The sequence below is a fragment of the Protopterus annectens genome, chromosome 9.part0, assembly GCF_019279795.1.
Source record: "Protopterus annectens isolate FY-2018-M chromosome 9.part0, PAN1.0, whole genome shotgun sequence".
Lineage (NCBI taxonomy): Eukaryota > Metazoa > Chordata > Ceratodontiformes > Protopteridae > Protopterus > Protopterus annectens.
In genome coordinates this window covers 1406887778-1406893447 of record NC_056743.1, presented here as the reverse complement: position 1 = coordinate 1406893447, position 5670 = coordinate 1406887778, and positions in this window count along the sequence as shown.

Sequence of the window (5670 nt, the reverse complement as noted above, 5' to 3'; positions counted from 1 at the left end):
TAAGAAGTTGATGCCAAAGAGGAGTGGACCTAGCATGGATTCCTGGGGGACTCCACTGGTGACCGGCCTCTTTGCTGAGGTGGCATCACCAGTTCTAACCTCCTGGGTCCTATTAGCAAGCCAGCTTGATATCCAGAGTGTTATAAAGGGGTTTATACCTAGCTCCCTAAGTTTGTTAACAAAGTCTGAGTAGGGTATTGCATCAAATGCTTTAGCCAGATCTAGGTACATAGTATTCACCATTTTCCTCACATCTATTGTCTTAGTGACTTTTGTACAGAAATACACCAGATTCAGTAATCCTGAACTTCCTTTGACTAAGCCAAACTGGAATGGATCTAGTGTCTGGAGGTTTATGTTCTTGTTGATAATTTCTATAATTATTTCATTGGTTCTGCAAACAAGACTAGTCAGACTAATGGGTCTGTAGTTCCCAGGACCTGTTGAGGGTTCTCACTCATGAAGGAGGACCAGTGCAGTCCTCCATTCACATGGGACAAAGCCTCTTCTAAGACTACACTTAAATAATGACTCCAGGGGTCCTGGTAAATCATACTGTTCCAGAGGCATCCTGGGATGTTACTGGGGCCCAGTGAGGCCAGGTTTTTGGCTTTAGCTAACGCAGTCAGTACATGTGCCCTAGTTATAGTTGGAGGAGTTATGTCTGAGAGTACATTTTGGAGATGGTAAGGGGTGAGAGGGGGTTAAAGCTGTAACTGAATTTGTCCACTAAAAGATTTGCTGTAGTGCCTTACTCATTGAATGTGGCACCAATTACCACCAGTTCAGCACACTGCTGTGTGCCATCATTGAGGTTTCTGATAACAGCTGAAAAAGGCCTTATGGTTATCTTTCACTTGGGAGGCTACCAACCCTCAAAGTTGGCTTTGCTTGACCAAATTAGCCCTCTTAGTTGCCTATTTAGTTTGATGAGATAGTTTTTATTTTTATAGGAATTACCCTTCCTGATTTGTCATAATGCTTTCCCTTTTGTTGTACATCTTGTTCAATTTGGGATGCCACCAGGGCAGCTTGTTTCTGGGGCTAGTTTTGGGCTTACTTCTGGTAGGTACAGCAGCCTGTATGTAGCCATTAACATGGTTGTACAGAGCCTCTGAGAAAAATTCAGTATAGGCTACTTTGTTATTAGGATTTCGAGGGATGCTGAATTTTCATAAACCATCACGTAATAAATGTAAATTTGCCTTGGAATAGTTCCTAATTGTTACTGGTTTTAATAGGATTATGGAGTTAATTTAATTTCGAATGAGACAGCTTCATGGTCAGACCTTACCAGGGAGGACAAGACACTGGGGGGAGTACAGTGTTCTCCCACATCTGTGAGCACAGTTCCAGTATGTTGGAGCCTCTAATGGCTGCATTCACTATTTGGTTAAGGGTGTCTTTATTTACAAAGTCCACGAATTTCTGTGCCTGTAGATTTGAGGCCATGTAGGATTCTAGCATACAGAGGGCAATTAAAGTCGCCCTTGAGTACGGAGTTAGGTTGGATGGCAAGTGTCTCCAGCATATCCAAGTATGCATTGTGAGCTTCTTGGGATAAGGACAGTGACCTATAGCTGGCTAGGATATGGTACATGATTTTGTCTGTGGTAATCTGCACATTGAGAGATTCCAGCACATCATCCTGTCTGACCACCCTAGTGGTATACTTGTTACTGATGCATATTGAGACACCTCCACCTTTAGCCTTTGTCTGTGCAGCTACTGGAATAAAAATATGGAAGGCACTGAAACCTTGCACTGCCTGGGTACTCTCTGCTGCTTTAAACCATGTCTCAGTAATTACACATATGTCTGTATTCTGGAGTGTGAGGTGGGCTTGGAGACCGTGTATTTTTTTTTTTTATTTAGGCTTCTGCCATTGAGCAGCAACACAATGAGGTTAAGTTGAGTTGATTTTGCCAAGTTGGTAGGCTTGTCAATTTAGCCAGTATTTGAACGCCTAGAGTGGAAAGGTGTGGACCATTCTTGGCAAAGCAACATGGTCTGTTAACCATGTCCTCCCAAGATGACAAATATTGGATCTCCTTAGAATGACACCAGAAAGACAGCCAGTTATTGAAATCAATATTTTTTGCTCATATTGTGGCGTCATCCTTGGTGATGGGTAATATGCTGCTGACTGCTAGGCTCATACCAGCCTGAGACACAGTCTGAAAGTTCCATAATGTCTCTCTTGATATAGTTAAGGGAGGTACATCTCAGGTGATTTACACCAACATAGACTATGATGGAATGATACTGGTACCTGTGGCATAATGACTTGAGTGTGTGTGTGATTTGGTGGATACTGAATCTATATAAAAAAAACTAACAGCTATTTTCTCCTTGTTCAGCTTAGTTAGATGGACATCAGTATATCTTACAATGGAGTGCACTATGACAATCGTCCTGGAAAGTGTGTTTGCTTGCCTTAGGGGCTTAGTGTTTGGGGCGTCAATGAAAGTGACTGTATGCGTGGCATTAAGTGGTGCTTTTTCTGAGTTCCTTTGGGCTTGCTGAGACATAGCTTTGACAATGGACAATCTAGGTGATCTTTGTTGTTTAGGAAAATTGCTACATTAGTCTATGTGTGTGTGTTGTGTGTGTAGTTTCGACAACCAGATGTGCATGTGTGTGTGAGTTTGATACTTAACTTTTTCAACTTGGCATGTGGTGCTTACAGCACAAAGAATAATTTTCTCTCTATTATTCCAGATGTATTTGACCCATTTCTTAACAAAAACCTTCATAACATAAAATTTTTGCATACAAAGGCATCAGTCATACTTTTTCTAGGTGAAGTCGGCTTACTGTAAAGCAGAGGTGTGCATCCATAAAATATAATGGACACATCACTGTATATGTATGGAATCATGTTTATTAAGGACTACAGATGCCTCCACATTTTATCCCCATAGTAACATCAAAGGATAAATTCAATTTATGTTGGCATACCCTTAATAAAAAAAATTTCCAGTGTTTTTTCTTAAGAAACTGTCCACATATATTAGGAATGCTAGAAGAAAATGAATCATGGCACTTAGACCACTACATATCATGATGCATGTATAAACGGCAGAGGAACACTTAAAAAATAATTTAAATTCATTTTATTTTCAGTCTGTTTTATATAAAACATCTCCAAGTGGAACAATTTCAAACTGCCCTACTGTCCTCTGACTTTTTCCATTGGTCAAGACCCCATGTAATTTGTGTCAGCAACATTCCAACTTCCTTCAGGTAGTTCAACTCTTTTAGATACAAAATTATTACAGGCTGCTTCTTACAGCACGGAAACCAATGCACTTGCGCCTACCACTTGTAGGTATTATTTTTTCTTTGGAACTTGCCCATTTGAAGCTCTCTCTTTTCTATCTAGTGAAGGAGTAAGCAGATAACATGAATCTTTCCTACCTGTATGTAGATCGTCTCATCAAATAGTTCAGAGACCGATTTATGGTAATGCTGAAAGAACACCTGCCACCAACAAAAAATTATACAACTGTATTAATTATTTCACACCTTTAAACATTTTTTTTTACATATTTTCATTAAATAAGCCCCTGCTAAAAGCTACAATCAAATAAATTGCAGAACAGTGAAAGTGATGGACTAGGCAAAAAAAAAAAATGTAAATAGCACCAGAAACAAAAATGAGGAAACAAATCAGCACTATATTGAAATCAACCTGAGAAGTAGCTACAATTACAGTACTAAGGAAATTTGATTATAATTCACAAATGGCATCATTCTAAAATAAAAGGTTATTGTCCTACCATAACTTGGAATCTGTGTTGTCTTCCTTCATTCCTCCTCACAATAGGGTCTCGGATCCGGCTTGGCCATATTTCACAGAAATGGATCCGACTCTCAAGCTCCTCCCTCTTACCCATAATACCCTACATCCACACACCCAAAAACCACAGATCGAGCTTGCTGATGTCATACATTCATCACTATACAGCATAGAATGGCAAAGAGGCTCAGTCATGGGACCCAAGAGTCCCTTCATAATCCAGGTTCTTCTAGAACAAGAGAGGCAGGGGGATGGTTGGGTGAGAAAATGAGGAGGAATGAAGGAAGACAACACAGATGCCAAGTTATGGAAAGACATAACCTTTTAATCTGATGTTGTCTTCCTCATTCCTTCTCACGATAGGGAAGAGTCCCCAGATACTGTATGTAGATCCCAGGTGGCACTCATGAAAGAATATGCCGAAGCACCATCGAGCCAAAGGAGGCCCTGCTCCTGGATATGCTATCCAACTTGGAGTGCAAACTGAAGGTATAATACCTAGACCATGTTGCTGCCGTGTAATCATTATCAATGGAGGTTCTAGAATAGAAAGCCGAAGAAGTAGCCATAGCTCTGGTGGGATGTACCCTGGGAGGTCTAGATAATTACAATCCTTTGGATGAGTAAATATACAAAATGCAGCCAGAAATCCACTTAGCCAAAGTAATTTTTGACACCGCTTGTCCAAGTCTATTAGATGAGAAAGCTACAAAGACCTGATCAGACTTCCTGTGTTGTTTGGTACTGTGCAGGTAAAAACGGAGTTGCCTATAAATATCTTGAAGGTGGAGAACATACTCCCCTTTATTAGAGATATTTGGAAAGATCACTGGCAATTAGATGGATTGATTGATATTGTTCTAGGTGGCCACTTTGGTAATAAAGGAAGGACTGGTGCTTAAATACACTCTGCCTTTATGAAAAACTATGTAAGGAGGCTTGGAAGATAGAGCTTGTAGTTCAGAAATCCTCTTAGCGGAAGTTAAAGCCATGTAACAGATCCACACAGTCTACCTAGCTTTGGTTATGTACCTCAAGCTTCATACTGCTGTGTATGTTTCATTATAGACTGATTTGATCTTCTTCTTTCGGCTTTTCCCAGTTAGGGGTCGCCACAGCGGATCATCTGTCCGCTCATGAATGGCAGAGGAGTTTTACGGTGTCGAGTTGCCAGCCCAGCGTCCAACCTTCCACAGAAGGCACACACACACTCACACCTAGGGCCAATTTAGAGTGTTCAATCCACCTACTGCATGTCTTTGGGATGTGGGAGGAAACCGGAGCACCCGGAGGAAACCCACGCGACCACAGGGAGGACATGCAGACTCCAGATAGAAGGCACCCCAGCCGAGAATCGAACCGGAGAACCTCTTGCTGTGAGGTGGCAATGCTAACCACTGCACCACCATGAATGCCTTATAGATTGATTTGATATGCTGCTATATATCACATGCTGCTAAACTAAATAAATGCTGCTGAATTATCTAAAGAAATATGCTTAAAGGCAGGCCTTGTTCACGGATTGCTAGCATAACTGAACTTTAGTTAACCTGTGAAGTTTGTTTATCAGCTCAAAAGAAGTTTACCAAAATATGGGGGATTTCAATGAGGAACTATATCACAAGTTTGCGAGTTAACTGTCTCTTTTAAAAAGGGGAAGTAATGCATGAAACCAGACATTACAGGACTTGTTTACAACTTAGGAAATGATTTGTAATTTTCTAAAATATTCCATCAGTTTATGATTAAACTTATGATCTTGATGTCATCAGCCATCAGTTTATGATTAAACTTATGTCCTGGATGTCATCAGCCAAATCTGTTGACCATACTGCCTGCTCAAAACTATAAAAAGCTCAAAGGCTGAT